We start from the raw sequence: 17,430 nt of genomic DNA, 5'->3' as shown, positions 1-17,430 counted from the left end.
CGCGTTCCATTCTTTGGTTAGTTTTTGATGTTTTTAGCCGACTTCAAAAAGAAGGAGGTTATCAATTCCACTGTATTTTTTTTTTTTTTATGTGTGTTACCGCGAAACTCCGCCCCTGGTGGTCCGATTTTGATGAAAAATATTTTAATCGAAAGGAAGTGCTTGCAGGTGGGTCCCATTTTTTTGTTTTTTTTTTTAAATAACTAGAAGACTAGTAGATTTTGAATATAGCTTCAAAATTTGTTGCGAAAATTAGGGACATTTTTGTTTTCAGCGCTTACGTAGGCTAAACTATAGGACCTACATAAAAATGATGTATGGCGAATTGTAGCTCTTTAAATGTGCTAAATAAAAGTCCGCGATAGCATATATCTATCTTTTATAGTTTTCTCACAATAACCATTTTTTTCTTCAGAAACATCAATTAAATTCATGCCCTATTTCCGACGCTATTATTCGAGTTCAGTATTAACCCTTATGTAAATAAACATGTTCATTATCAAGAGAATTTAATGTAGATTATATTTGGAATTGAAACTATATCATTCTGTCTAATAGTTTAGGAGATATCGTAAGAATAAAATTACGCGGAAACGAAAAATGCTACACGAAAAGCACAATTTTGCTTTCTGGGCTTACGTAGGTCAAACTATATGACTTACATAAAAATGATGTATGGAGTAATTATAAATCCTTAAATTTGCTAAATAAAAGTCTTAGGTGACATATATCTATCATCTATGGATGTCTCACAAAAACAATGTTATTGTGAACAAACTTCGATTAAAATGCTCACGAAAAACAGCGTCGTAAGCTTACGGCGCTATTATATTATATTCGATATGAATCCTTATCCAAATAAATATGTTTTATGGCTAGAGTATTAAATGCAGATTACATTAGCCTTTAAACTATGTAATTCTGATCAATAGTTTGGGAGATATTAAATAATTAAAAACTACGCGCATTCGAAAAATGCTAGTGCGGCGCGCGGCTGGACAAAATTAAAGGCACGCTACGATGTATTAGTTCGGTAATTTTCAATTTGTATACCGATTTTGATAATTATTTCATTGTTTAAAGGATAAGTGGTTATCTGCTGCATTCTAAATTAGTTTTTGAATTGAAGTACACACATATCAAATAGGAAAGTCCTTTTCTTTATTTGTCTTATTTATGTCTTTATATGTATTAAGGAAATTTGTAATTGAACTTCAAATTCACTAAAAATTGTGAAATAAAACAAAAATTTTAAGAAAAAAAAATAGTCGACTTCAAAAAAAAACAATTTCAAACAAAATGCACTCAAAAGTAACCTAAAAAAAACAATTTCAAACAAAATGCATTCAAAAGTAACATAAAAAAACAATTTCAAACAAAATGCACTCAAAAGTAACCTAAAAAAAACCAATTTCAAACAAAATGCACTCAAAAGTAACATAAAAAAACAATTTCAAACAAAATGCACTAAAAAGAAACAAAATAATGTCATGAAAACTCTCTAAACTCTAGTAGTTAGAAGTAGGGGCTCAGTTTTCCGCAACTCCACGATAAGCGCGTATTTTGCGTGTCTCTAAACTCTAAAGAAAGTTCTCTTCTTTCTTGTAACATGTCTATATTGTATAATTATTGTTATTTTGGAGTCGGTTTCGGCCTAAGTAGGGACATAAACGTAAGTATGTCTAATACATCTCAAATATAAAATGTCACCTATTTACTTCGGCCGACACCGACTGCGAAATAACAATAATTATACAATATAGACATGTTACAAGAAAGAAGAGAACTTTCTTTAGAGTTTAGAGACACGCAAAATACGCGCTTATCGTGGAGTTGCGGAAAACTGAGCCCCTACTTCTAACTACTAGAGTTTAGAGAGTTTTCATGACATTATTTTGTTTCTTTTTAGTGCATTTTGTTTGAAATTGTTTTTTTATGTTACTTTTGAGTGCATTTTGTTTGAAATTGGTTTTTTTTAGGTTACTTTTGAGTGCATTTTGTTTGAAATTGTTTTTTTATGTTACTTTTGAATGCATTTTGTTTGAAATTGTTTTTTTTAGGTTACTTTTGAGTGCATTTTGTTTGAAATTGTTTTTTTATTAGCGGCCTTCATTGAAGAACGCGTCGTAACAAGTAAACATTTCAATGACATTGTACTTCATTTCGGATATGTGAACACAATCTTTTTTTAATATGCCAGCATGTTTAATTAGTTTTACTTAATTTTAACTAGTTAGTTGACAGATATATTAATTTGATCCTGCCAAATTTGATTACTTTGCATTTTAATTTTCCAACTCCGTTTATTACATACCTCATACATAAACATTAAACGTTAATGTAAGAAGAAAGTATACCATTTATCACTTTATGACTGTAAAATATAAACGGTCAGGGATCTATGCATTCACAATTTCTCTGATGTAAGGAAATGTTTATTAAGTCAATAAACATTAGATAACCGTTGGCATAAAATAAATCAGATGTCGAATAATTTAACAACTTAATAACTCGAGCAATCAGTAGTTAAGTAAAAAGCCCCCTTAAAGTATTCGATAAGCACAAAACAAATAATCAAAACTAATAAAAATATATTTTTCCTCACTCCAGTATTGCTTTCAAATAAATAAACGAACAATTAAGGCTACAATATCAATTACTGGCTTATACGGCATTATCGTCGCATTGGAATTTACGCTTCAGAAAAAGAATTACACAAAAACAAGCGCAAGACGTGTTTTTCAATTATTTTGCATACACGTACTTCAATACTATTTTTTTTTGTTCTCTCGTATCCGTTAACTTGTACCGTAATCGCGGACTGGTTTATCGAGTATTTATATATTTTTTAAATAAGGGTAATTAGCTACCACGTTTTACATGTTGCTGTAAACATATTTTTTAAGGACAATAAGTGAAAAAGGCAAAACTTTTGGTCAGATCGGATGAAAGTAGAAAAGAACTGTTTCAGCTTTAAAAACAAAAATAATTTCTACCGAAAATATTAAATTAATATATTTAGATTGACAAAAGAGAGCTTTTAAAAACTTTTTAATCTGGAATATCAAAAACTCCTTCGAAATGTAGGTTTCGCCATATTCAATTTATCATCTGTTGTCTAGAACTTTTTAACAAATTAACCTAGAAAAAGTAATTGTGACGTTTAGCATAACTAACATTGGCACACGTCTATCTAATATATTATTTTAATTTAATGTAATTTTCTTACAACTATGGTAGTTAACTGTTCGAGTGTTGTGTTGTGTTCCTTCATTTCCTGCAATTAGTTCCTTGTGTGGTCCGAAAATGAGTTTATAAGGTATTTCGGATAACAACTGATGTAATGATACGCTTGAAGAAAAGTTACTAAGTAAGGTTATGTTTTACAAAAGTGTTCATGATTACTCTCGGTGCCGTGTAATTTGCTCTTACTTGAACTTGCAACAAAGTATCTACACAAAAGATTAATGAGATAAAGAAAGCTCAATCAGGTTATTTCTTTCGTAAATTAATTAGTACATTAAGTCTTTTATTAAGTTATCGTTGATAATAACATCTTTAACATTAGAGAAAATGTAATGCTAAGGAGAACGTCAAAAGTAGTGGAAAATGTAACCTAAAATAAGAATTTTATTTATTCAATAACTAAAAATCTGCCTGGTTCCGCAACTTTTAACTTTGGGTAATAAGTGCTTAGATATAACCCTATTCGCCATATAAGTTGTAATCGCCAAATCGACGTTACGTAATCTACATTTTAACCAACTTTTTTTTTCTCTGGGTATCGTCTTACCTAATAAGTGTTTGTAGGAATATCGAAAAAAAAATTATAATGTGTACGAAACACATCATGATGTACTTGTGTAGGTGATAACGATAACCCTATTTTAATAAATTTGGCTGTCTTTTGTATCTGTGTCTGTATCTGTCTGCAAGGCCGCGTTCGTTCCGGGTAATCTCCGGCTAGATCGATTTTGGCGGGAAATTAGCTGATGCACGCGGGCATATTATACTTTTAATTTTATATCTGTACTAACGAAGTCGCGGGCGGTGGCTAGTATACAAATAAGATCAAATTACGCATACAACAAAATAATAATTGATAATATTCGAAATTATTTTACGCTTATTTTTCAGCGGATGCTACAGGTGTCAATAAACAGTGTGAGTACTTAAAACAAATCAAATTATTGTCGAAAATCTTCAATTCAAGCCCAGGAACGGCATATCGATTGAGAAAGAAGGTTTTATAACCTGTGGTGTGGTAAGTAAAACTGCTACAATTTTTTTGTACTAAAATGAAGCGTTACTGCTTACTGGAATGACAATTGACACATTATTTTGCAAGAAATAGTTTAACGGATGAGCAGTTTATATTCGTCTTCATATGCGGTAAAAGGAGAAACCTTGAGATTGAAACTTGTCCGGACATGTATAGGTAAACCGCAGTGGACGGCCACTTCGGCGACTTTGTCCTTTTGTATGTTTTGGTGCAGGTGCATGTTGACGTCACTCATGAGAATATCCCAACAGTCACCCTTCTCACGCCTCCACGACAATCGCAAACCAGTTTCCAATCAACAGATCGTTCGTGTAAATGCCGTTAATGCTACAAGTCTGAATAAAAAGTACACAGACATCTAAACTGGTTTAAATCCAACTGGTGCAATTGCACAAACTATGATAAATACAAATTGAAAGCGATTGATGCCGTCCATATTGATTTCTATCAGGCGCCATCTGACAACACTTCAAACACCGGATGTAGTAGTAGAGATTACATGAAAAAAGATCTAATTACGATTCATAGATGATCGCGAAGCTTAGCCTCTGTTTTAAATTTTATAAACTTTACAATGAAGCATTTACTTATATCTAATTGATTTAATTTATAATTCATTTTTTAATTCTTAGGTAACATCTCCATCGGTCAGTCGATGTCAGGAGTCATTTATCATAACTAATGCTATTAGAAAATCTTGCTCGTTGGATACAGGTCAGTACATTTTCTATTCAATGATTCAGCTAACTGAAGACTAACATTTTAATATAACAACGCAATTATAATTTTTATCGTTTCTGAACCAAATTAACTCTACAACTAAATCTGTCTCTCAATTTCAATATAAAACATCATTACAACTCCCACGGATTTTTTTTAAACGGAAACTTGTGCTTTATTGTTACATACACACAAACAATACGATCAAATTAAATTTTATTATGAATCAAATTCACCCTGATTTATAAATTACCATAAAATCAGTCCCATGACTCGCCATAAGCGGGGGTGCCCTCTGTCGGCGTACCCACGGAAGTGTCAGTGAAGCGTGTAATGTATTCTAACTTTGACGCAAGTAGTGTTAATCGGTGTCAGTTATTATTATTAATTATTAATCTTACTAATATTATACATGCGAATGTCTGGATGGATGAATTCCTTAGATATTCCTTAGATAGTCTGGATGAATTAGAAGGTATATCCTGAACGGTTTAACGGATCTCGATGAAATTATGTATAAATGTAGATCATAGTCTGGAAGAACACATAAGCTACTTAATATGTTTTTTAATTCCGCGCGGACGGAATCGCGGGCGACAGCTAGTATAACATAAATTCTATAGGTACAAATTTGATAAAAATCCAATATCTGTCATTTGAAGAGGTTTTAATCGATATACAGAAATTTTTCAGTGAAAAGTCTAGGATCTTAACGTTTATTAAATCAGATTTTTTGGTAACATAATCCTGGCTGAATTATAATGAGTTTTTAGCGACTTCAATGGCTATCTTGATTTATTTCCTAAGAAAATATTTTCAGAATAATACTTTTACAATATTCCATAGTTGACAACAATTATAATAATTGCTAACATAGATTACCCCGTATACGTGTATGGCAATTTTTATTACTCAAAGAATAATGATATTTTTTTTTATAATTATAACAACATAAATAATTCATTAATCATTAACATAACTAATGACCGCTAGGTGGCGCGGCGGCGCAGTGTCACTCGTGACCGTAAGATGCAATTAGTGTGACAATTACAACTTATATAAACAACAATGCTGCCATGATTCATGAGAATTGATTGCAACATTCGAAGGACGTACATTTGCTATGAATTTCGTTGTACATTGTTAATACATAAAGTCAATTATGTACTTTAAATACAAGAATTAATCTGTCTTTTTACATTTTTACATAAACCCATATTGCCTATTAGCAGAGCTGGGCATTAACTCGTTAATCCGTTAATCGTTAATTAACGAAGTTAACATTTTGCTTAACGGATTAACTTTTAAGTTAACTTCAAAAAGTGTTAACGCTTTTGTTAACTTCCGTTAAACTCAACTTCCGTTAATAAAAGTCCGTTAATCGTTAAATTAGAAACTTGGAGACGTGCTGTCATTTTGTTTAAATTACGCGCCACGCCACGCTCGTAAGTTCAACTTTGTTGGGCGACTGTCGGCGACTCGAATGATAAACGAACGAGTTGATAATTGATATATGTGAAGTTCGCGTGCAAGTGTGATGCATCAGAGCGTCCGGGAAAGACGTGACCAACAGGACAAAATCAAAATAAGGTTCTAAATAGTGTATTTCATTAAAAGCAAGAGTATGTAATAGCCCACATCCCGAACGCTCTTCGTCCCTGCAATACGCCACTTTTTGAGCAACTGTATTAAAACACTTTTTTACTCGTGCTTTTGATGTGAAACATAGGATCACTTGTAAACCGAATTGTTGGAGTGGCGACGTTTGCCGTGGCGACGGGTCGCCAAGCTATACTAAGGTATACATATATATATTTTATGTGTTTAGTTTAATAATATTGAATATTTAATATTATTTATTATTATTACTATTATTATTATTATTCCACATATTTATTAATTTTCTGATTTAATACATTTTTCTTAATTTTATTATTATAATTATTATCATTACTATCATTATCATTATTTTTTATTTAATTATAATATTTAATATTTTATGCATATTACTAGCACACACACGATGTTTCACATCTGCCAGGCGTCCCATGACGGCTCACAAGTTTTTTTTTCTTTAGCTTTTCCAAACTCGTGCGTTTTCTTTCCCAATTGTCAAAATAATGTCTAAGAAAAAACCAACCACGAAGTTTTTACAAAAAGAAAATCATTGAAGTTTTTATGCTTCATGCAAATATTTCTAAAAAGAAGCTCCTAATTTGTTACAATATAAGATTTAATGATTTTATTCAATGAATTAGGTTAGGTTTCATTTAATTTCATCTCATTAAATTTCATTTTCATTTCATATCAGTAAAAATAATCTACTGAAGACTTGGCCGTTTTGGCATAGTTCCCTTTGCCTACCCAGAATGGATGAAGACAACAAAAAAATCTCTGTTTGTATTCTTTTACGGTTGGCGCCATTTTTCAAACATTTTAATTAGTTTAGTTTATTGTATTTTTATTATTCTATTATATTGCTTAATTTTTTCGCAACTGTATTAAAAATAGTTGTTTAGTACACGTGCGGAACTGTCATTACAACTTGTTCCAACTGTCAACCCTCACCTTCGGCTGTGCCTCGGCTCAGTTAGACATTTGTCGGAACTCTTTGCAATGAGAGGCTTTCTGCACTCGTAATGAAATATACTATAATGCATTCATACTTGTCTCTAATACTTATGTGTTATAGAATGTATAGTCAAATTACTATTTTAAACAAGTGTCGCCACAATAAGTTTGAAATTAGTATGTAAAATTTCGGTATGGTTAACTGTTAACGATTAACTTTAACTTGCGTTAAATTTGCGAGAATTTAACGCTTTAACGATTAACGAAGTTAATTTTTTTATTAACGAATTAACGATTAACGAAGTTAACTTTTCGATTAACTGTGCCCACCTGTGCCTATTAGCCTATTTGTCTATCTGAACCTTTACCGCCGACTGGTTTAAAATAATACCTTACTCTAACGGGTGGAAGCGAAAGACCTTTCCTGATTTTGATAACGTTGACTACATTCGATACTTTTACCGACCTCCAAAATGTATTTAACTTTATTTTCAACTAAAGCACTTTTATTTTTTAAATAAACAAAGCAGATTTGTGTTAAACCGCCGGAAGAAATGAAGGATGAAATAAGGACATGTACACACGCGAGATGCCGCTCTTTGATCAGTCATATGCGAGGCGTGGACATCGGATACGGCGTCAGCTGAGTCCCGCGTGGTCTCGCTCACGACGCACTGGCTGCGCTTGGTTGAGCACATGCCGAGCTCGTGACAAGTCCATCTGACACATGGAAAAAGATTTTGTTATCGTTCCAGCTAGGAAAGTGATTTTCCTATCTATACGATATAATAAGCCGAAACTTAATAAGAAAAAAGCTTCTGTTCCCACATAAATATTAATAACAGACAATAAAAAAATTAGAAAAACACTTACCGTAATAAATGTATATGTAATATACGCCATAATACTGGCCGCACCGGCTTAACCCGATAAACATCACTAGCAAAAAAAAGACAAAAGCGATCCCAATCGCCCATACTTTTTATAATGCGAAAGCCTTTATTATCTGTATCGATAGATAGCATGGACCGGTAGCAAAATGAGGTATGGTCAAAGTCGAGTTAAATTAATTGCAAGTCAGAACTGGCTATCGGGCCCGTCAGTTACCCGCACCGATATAGCGGCGCTGCAACTGGAGCGTTGTGTGCACCATACTTTATGACTGGAAGATTAGCGTGGGACAGCCTGCGTTATGTGGATATTGTTGCGTGAAATATGTCCTAGCTATTTAAATGTACCTTCGGGCCTACGCACTTGTGAATCACATCTATGGTATGTGAAGTAAGTTGAACAAAAAAAAAAGTTCAACAGACGAAGGAATCGTCATGCTATTTTATCGAAGTTTTGAATCTAGTTCACGTTAAAATAATATAAAGCGAAGTTCACATTACTGAAATTTTTGCATTGTTTTTAAAGGGAACAAGCAATGACATCCAATCATAATATTATTTATGTGCGATGTCAGTTTTTGTATTAACTATTTTCATTTAGGGGACATTCCTATTTATGATATCAGTTATCAGACTCCTATTATAAATAAAACTAAATTAATCATGATAAATAAACAAAAGAAAATATACTATGCAATGTGGACATGAGTCGTTTATTGAAACCCACTCGTCTGTATCAAGTACCGACAGCAGACAAAACGTTACTAATTGCTTCCTCATTAACTGGACTCCGTTCTTCCTGTGACACCGCAATGACCACTGTAATTAGGTGCTACAACTTGCTTTATAAAACGTTTGATAAAACTATTATTTCATTTAAAATGTGTTAATCTCCTCTCTTAAGACAATAAATGAGCACATATATATATATAATATATACACCAAAAACAAGTATTTTATTATTCCTTTTTAATGGAACAAATGAAATAATAATAATTATTGTAATCTTTCCATGTATTTGGGATAGACATTACATTAGTCTTATCTGATATAAAACCATAACTAATCGTATATTACGATATATAGGATGATTTATCAACAAAATTGTCAAGTAAACCGCAGTAATTTATGTCACTTGCAAAGTGGTCACTAATTTGTCCAATACAAATCTATGAAGAGCGGTTCCATAAAACCTAACAGATAGTCTTATTCAAAGTATTTGAATAAAAAAATAATACTAGCCAGTATAATTTTATGATTGTGATATTTATTATCGGTATTCGTATTTACGAAGCCGCGAAACAGCTAGGTAAATTAAAAATAACTGGATATAGTTATTCGTATGCGGGTGGCGCGTGACGTGCCAGTCGCCCACATGCTGTACCAATTAAGGCCGGTCGATCAGCCTTAAAATAAATGTAAAAAGGTAACAAGAACATTACCGGTAAGTTAAATTATCGGTTTGCGGTACGAATAGCCGGCGGCGCTGTACCGGCGCTGTAACTGATGGAGACTGTACCAATAATCTTCGACAATTTCGTACCAGATCTATAGCATTGTGCATGGATGTTGTTATCAGTTTAATTCTTTTCATTGCGTTGTTTATTAACTACTAACTAGAATTAGATTAGTTTAAAAACTGTATAGCATTTTCTTTTCGCTACAAATTAGTCAGTGAAGCTAATTTGTTGATATGCAAAATTAAATAAACAGTTAAGAATCAATTTGCCCCCAGAGAGATTTGAACTCTCGACCCCTGGTTTACAAGACCAGTGCTCTAACCCCTGAGCTATGGAGGCTGTGTAGTATATTAAAAATATTCCGATTAACCAAAAATGTGTTCTTCCAAACTATGTTCTACATCTGTGCCAAATTTCATCAAGATCCGTTGAACCATTCCGGAGAAACCTTCAAATAAACATTTATCCATCCATCTAAACATTCGCGTTTATAATATTAGTAAGATTTGTCGCTACATGGAAAGCGATGGCAAACAAAAGAAGCACGAATGGAGTTCTCAATCTATTTTCTATAACTACCCTTCTTACTTTTTCTCTTTTGTGTCAGACCAATTATATAAAAATATTAACGAAAACTAGCCAGTGACATGTATAGTTAAATAGTTTAAGTACTTAACAAAACTTCACTCGAACAAAATCATTTTAATAAAAAAAAATGGTTATTGCGTGTTCGAAATCGGATGTAAATACAGAATACAAAATATTCAATTAGATAACGGTAGGCGGTTCGTAATTGCTGGTAACTGAATTAAATCTATTACAATTATTTCTATTTTATAGTTTATTTACGATTGCGCTCATGATTTTAATTGCTACCGTTAACTTTTAAATGTAATTCATCATTCAAACATTACTTTTAAAACTAATAGATAATCATACATTTATTTTTATTACAAACTGTGTTTAAATGTTTATTTATCGTATAAGAAGTTCTGTTAAAGTAATAAATTTTGAGTCGTAGAAAAAAATTCTTTCAAGTTTATTTGAACTTTTCTATGACATCAAAATGACATGTAGGTACGCCCTCAGATAGATTTGAAGTCTCGGCCCCTGGTTGATATAATATTAAAAGAAAATAATCTAAATCCGCTGGTCCGCTGACAATTTTTGAAACAAACATAACAATTTCGAAGTGTTCACACAGTCATTGCCCGTATCGAACTTTCTCAATATCGATTAAGTCAACCCACGAGCACCCTATATAGCTGGGTTTAGGTTTTGCGTTCGGTTCCCGTTTTGGGCTGAGGCATGCAAAATAACGTCAGTCGACGCCGCTTTTGGGCCGTGTCCGGTCGACATCTGTCTTGGCCCATGCGCCCATGCACCTTGTTATGCGCCACGTAACTTAATATCCCAAGACTTAATCGTAACATAATTCAAACTTGTTTTAATAATATTATTTTGGATAAACTTAATGTCAGGTTCTCTTATCAACGACGAAAACTACCGACAAATTAATAGAAGCAAAATCAATAAAAGATTTTTTTATTAAGAATTTGTTAATTCATGTTAGTATTCCGAATCACATGAACATAAGTTAAGGCTTCAAACCAAATCTCAAGTATAACACCGCAACGTCAGAGTATGGAAAATAGTTATGGGTTTAAGCGCCTATATAACAAATGACTCGTTTCCCATTTGCAAAAATTGATTTTGCTGACTCTACCAATGTCTACAGCAATTTTAAATCATACCAGCATCCACACTAAATTGAAATACGAAACTGAAAATCCGAAAAATGTTTGACGAATTATTGTATTTAAATTAGTCGTTCAGTCATAGCGCCTCAGTTTAAAGTAGATTGCAAGATATATCGGAGATGTTGTCACTTGTAGACATTAGCATTTTGTACAGCATCTTGTTAGTCAACATTACGTGCGTATTTTACAGAAGGAGCTGTGCACATCTGGCCAAGTTGCGTAAGTGCATCGGGATTACGTTGTACTATATTTATCACCAACACCCGCCGTGAGAAGAATATTAATTCCGTAGTTATGGTTTCTGAATTTAAGGTTTATTAGTTTACATAATAAACTTACAAAGACAAGCTAAAGTCTCATTACGCTTATAGATGTCATACATGACTACGTCCGATTGTAATTAAAAAATAATTGTAGCCTGTGCGTTATTCCAGCCTATTATTTAACTGTACCTTTCAGTCGTTCTGGTATTACATAGTAACAAATATCCGTCCATTCAAACTTTCGCATAAATTAGTAAGATAAGAAAGAATACATTTCTGTCCTTGGTGACAATAAAACTAGTTTTAAAAGAAAATTATTCGTATTATACATTCATGTCAGATATGGGTTTCCCCAAGATGTCGTCACCTCGCAGAATATTTGTATTCAAACTTGAATATCGCAGACTTATTAGCATAGATGTAATAAACAAAATTTCTGAGTGATAACGCTTATCAATTATTCAAATACATCATGACCTCCATAGCTCAGAGGTTAGAGCATTGGTCTGGTAATCCAGATGTCGAAAATTCATCTTTCTGGCTTAAAAATTAAACACTTATTCGTCACCTTTTCTCCCTTTTTTCGACCTTGTACAACGTAGACCCAACCGTAAACAATTATGGCGTACCTATACTAATGTACTCGAATAATACTTATCTAAATATTTTGTAATTTATAATTCACGTTCAATATGTACTTGAAAGTTTATTATCGCATAATTATTCGGCATCATCTTCATAGTAGCTTAGTCAAGTGTATCTATTAGTCACAGTATGATAATCCAAGTTAACATATATATTTTCTGACATCGCCGATCGTAGCCTCCATAGCTCAGGGGTTAGAGCACTGGTCTTGTAAACCAGGGGTCGAGAGTTCAAATCTCTCTGGGGGCAATAACAATTTATGTTTTTGTTCTTTTTTTAGTTGAGTTTTATTACATCAAATTTTTTATGGAAATTATCAGCAAATAATAATAAAAAAATGCTGTACAATAAACTCATTCCTTTTTACTTGTTAAAAATTTTGTGGTACAGTTTCACATTTTAATACTTAAAACAATTGAATATTAATAACAATGAAAGTTATTCTATTAAAATCGAATAGTACGTGAACGTGAATTGTCTGTCGCTAACATTTAATACTAATAAAGTTACCGATCAAAACCAGGTTCTAAAATGCAACAAAAGAAAGGTTCCAACCGAGTAAGCCCCATTTTGTTGAGATTTTTAAATCTCTAACAACATTATCTTTGCTCTGAGCAACGCTACGGGTCGATAACCAAACGGGTCGTAAATTCCCTCCCTATGGCACCGAACCCGGCCTGAATCCACTACAATACGACGCTTTCCGTCCTGTCTCCGGGGACTTTCCACAGGATGAAGGAACCATAAAGGTTCAGCATGTAATCCCGATAATTGAACTGATCGGAACCTCGAACCTTTTAAATCGTTACTTTGTATATATATTAAGCTACTAGAAAAACTTCAATATCGTGTTTTAGAACTTAAATCAAATTTTTAATCTTGATTCAATTTTGTTGCAAAAAATCATTTAAAATATTATTCAACTTAATAATTCTAATGTCGAATAACTGTCACCAAATTCGACTTGTAGTGTTTTTATTTTATGTAATACTTTTAGAAGTGTTTTGAATCAGGATATTACAGCGCCATCTCTGGATGCATCACTGAAACGTTTAAGACGAGAAATTGCTTGGTTATTTACTTTGAAATTGAATGAAATGAAAGGTTTGAAATTTTGGAGAAATATGAAGATATTACATTAACAAAAAAGGACACTTTACACATGTTATTAATGAGAACCATGGTAAATTTAGTGACCTAAGAAAATATCTAAGTTTTTACATTGAACCAAACATACAACATAAAACTATATTTTATTATTTTAATTTAATATGCAGTTATTTACACGTATTTTAAAAAAATAACAAAAATTGCGATTTAAATATATTTTTTTGGAAGTGGATTAATTTAAATGTTTATTTTATTCTGACATACATTTTGAAATGAAATTATAAGAAAAAAATTAAATAAACTAGTTTTAGCTAAGTAAATTACTTTATTATCACGGTAATATATTTTTTATCTTTGTTAAGGTCTTGAGCTCAATCAAAATAAAGCTCTACATTTGAATGCAGTTGTCATGTTACTTTAACTTTATCTTAAGGTCATTGGTCACAATAAATAAAAGTTGGAAAAAAAAAACAACAGTGAAACCTTCTTGTGTTTATTTTATACAATTTCTTATTTGCTTTTACCTGACGAATAAAAAAACATAAAAAGTAACAATAAAGGCCATAACTCTCCCGTCTAAGGAATCTCAGCGGCCGTGACAAGCGTAAAACCCAACTTTGCTGTTCAAGGTACAGAGTTTTGAATAGTTTGTTTGTTACATCCGTGATCAGTAATGAGAATGTTACTTACAACACAAGCGATTTACAACTGTTACACTTTGACACAAAGTATATATTTGCTTGCTTGCGTCGAGATGCGCAGACGCAGGTGTTCGGCCGCCAGATCGTCGCCGCAGCTCTACTCTCGAATATGGTATTCATTTATTAATTTGCTTGCGCCGAGCGAGACACCGCTATCCGCGCGAGGCCGAGGACCAATATCGGTGCAAATCTTTCGCATTCGCGTCATTGCGTGCGGTGAAAGGCGAAAGAGTCGCGGAACTGATTATCTTATTTCTATTATTTTTTGGTATTTACTTAAAACTTTAGTTTTATAACATGGATAATACTTACTGTACATATTGTAAATTATATTAGCAGTCAACGTATCTTTATTCATCAAAGCTCTCCATCGTAGATGTTTGAAGAGCGTGAGCGTTACCTCGCCTGCTATTGAGAAGTTCAACTTAATTTTTTCCGTTTCTCGTCTTCGTTTACAGTTACAGAATTAAAAATAAAACAGCCGACAACAGCGCCACCCAACGGTCACAAATGTAAACCAACAAAGAGTTTATACAAATTTTAATTACAGTTAAAATTATATACAGATTACGGACAGTGTCACAATTGTTTCATATATCAGAACTTTTTATATATATTTTAACATGCTGTTGCCCGCGACTCCTTCCGCGGTGAATTAAAAAAAAACGAAATAAGTAGCCTATGTGTTCTTCCAAACTATGTTCTACATTTGTGCCAAATTTCAAGATCCGTTGAGCCTTTCCGAAGACACCTTCAAACAAACATCCATACATTTAAACTTTTGCATTTATAACATTAGTAAGATTAAGACAAGATGTTTTACAGCTAGCCAAGAATAACTTGTAATGTTTTAAAGCTAGCTTAAAGTGTTTTTTTCTTGATTAAATTATTGCTATTCATTTGGGACAGGCGTTTCAGAAATTCACGTAAAATAACATCGTAGTAATAGTGAAATAGTATAGTGATGTAATAAATTCAAAAACAAGGTCTGGTTAAAAAAAGGTCTATACTAGGTATTGACATAGCTTTCTTTTAATATAAAAGTGTTAAAATATTGTTGCATCAATTAAAAATTTGATTTTTAACTTCGGTTATACAGAATCTATTCCAATGTTTCAAACAAGCTTACCTTACCTTACCTTTGAAATAATATGTAATCTAATGTGCACCAATTTATTTATTACTAAAATGTGGAATATTCCATACCATGATTAAACTATTAGGTTTATAAAAGATATCGCTTTGATCCAGTTAACATAAATATCTGACGAAATAATGGTTCATTAAAATATTATAGAGAGATAAAATGTCTCGAATAGCGCAGAGCATTAAAATTATCATTCGATGAACGACAAACCTTCCAGCTTCATTTTGTTTTGTTCAGACATTTTGAGACCACCCACGTTGCAGATGAGATTGCCTCACTTTTAAATAACATTAAGTTAAGGATAAGTGAATGACATCCTGAATATTAAGCTCTCCAAGTTATTTTGTTCTTTTTGTGCTTACTAACGATTTTCCGGTTGAATTTTCACTGCTAACAACATATTGTGTAAAAAAATATTGTTTTTCCTTCCATTGTCTTGAAAGAAAATGAGATAATATTTTACTATTTTATTTTTTATTTTCATTTTACAGTCGTAGCAATATACCTATATACAAATATATAAATACTGTTATATAACAATCAGATAAGAGATAAATCTATTATATCTTGTCAACTGATAGTCCGTGATAAACGCAAATAACGCAAACTTTACAGTGGTATCATAAAATTTCATTCAAGAGCAATATGGTCGTCATATGCCTATAAGCCTTATTTAACAAGTCTATGACCAGTAACGGTTTAAACTCTACTAGCGCCCAGGGCGAGATTTCTATGGCGCCCACTTTTTTACAGTGCCTTCGGGTTATATGAGACTGTATAATTTGCAGACCTGTGGCGCCCCTTTCTGTCCAGCGACCAGGACCCAACCGCGCCCTAGCTTAACGCCGGCCCTGTCTATGGCGTTCGTCATTTTTGCTGTCCAAGTCTTCGGTACGTCATTATCTTATTTATATTTAGACATGAATATTGATCGATGACATCTTATGCATAAATTAAATACTGTCTAATCCTTTAGCTGTAAGAAGTCGTAGTTTTTTATTTTATTTCAATCATCAAATTAATAAAAAAATCCTTTTAACGATACACACGTACAATTAGATACAGCTTATAAATGCTATATTTTATTAAGATAAAGTAAAAAATAGCTAAATTTAAAATAATATTTCGTACCTATACTTTTGACATCAAGTATAAACAAAGACTAGGCTGTCTGCATTCCGGGACTCGCGCCGCTCGTTGACTCCGCTCGCCGAATTCTTGCGGATGTTTTGCGAACCAGTCGAAATGGAAAAACCTAAATAAAATACAAATACTACATATTTAAACTAGTCATTTTTATTACCTATAGTAATATTTTACTTAATTTTAAAAAGAATATGTTTCAATTGACTTGAAAACTGTCTTATATTTTGGACTTTAGACGATAAAAGGGTACAATGGAATGCCTTCGGAAAAACTTATATCAGACTTCAGAAAACATTATATCTATATTGTTTTTAATCTATGAAAATAAATAAATAATAAAACTATTTAAAAATCACTATTTTATAACTAGACATACATTTACGTTTGGAGCAATATTACGTGTAAAAGGAAGACATTACAAATTCGCACCTTCTTAAACGAGTTTACTTCTAGTTTTCAATGTTTAAGTTTTGCTATAATGACCGGAATGTGCATTTACACCTTACTAATATTATAAATGCGAATTTTTGAATGGATGGATGTTTGTTTGAAGGTATCTCCAGACCGGCTCAACGGATCTCGATGAAATTTGGCATAGATGTAGAATACATAGGTTACTTGTTATGTTATTTTTTAATTTCGCGCGTATGGAGTCGCGGGCGACAGTTGGTGACTTAATAAAAGAACATCCATATTAATTTAGCATTTTTATAATTGAACATACTTCCATAATTG

General features: G+C 32.4%; 1 long non-coding RNA gene and 2 other non-coding genes across 4 annotated transcripts; 2 read left to right on the top strand and 1 right to left on the bottom strand.

Moving 5' to 3' along the window:
* Positions 1 to 4,152: 4,152 nt before the first annotated feature.
* On the top strand, positions 4,153 to 16,399 carry LOC123721486. Of its 2 annotated transcripts, none has more exons than XR_006756251.1 (3): positions 4,153 to 4,264; positions 4,915 to 4,996; positions 16,338 to 16,399. It is a non-coding gene; the product is annotated as an uncharacterized LOC123721486 (long non-coding RNA). The 2 variants fall into 2 exon arrangements; XR_006756252.1 differs by lacking the exon at positions 16,338 to 16,399 and adding an exon at positions 8,104 to 8,407.
* On the bottom strand, positions 10,190 to 10,262 carry Trnat-ugu. Its single transcript has one exon. It is a non-coding gene; the product is annotated as a tRNA-Thr (tRNA).
* Positions 12,768 to 12,840, top strand: Trnat-ugu. The gene has a single exon. It is a non-coding gene; the product is annotated as a tRNA-Thr (tRNA).
* Positions 16,400 to 17,430: the final 1,031 nt, after the last annotated feature.

The sequence above is a fragment of the Papilio machaon genome, chromosome 12, assembly GCF_912999745.1.
Source record: "Papilio machaon chromosome 12, ilPapMach1.1, whole genome shotgun sequence".
In the NCBI taxonomy this organism is placed as follows: Eukaryota; Metazoa; Arthropoda; class Insecta; order Lepidoptera; family Papilionidae; genus Papilio; species Papilio machaon.
The sequence above is the reverse complement of the archived record's forward strand: the minus strand, read 5'-3'. Positions and strand labels throughout refer to the sequence as shown.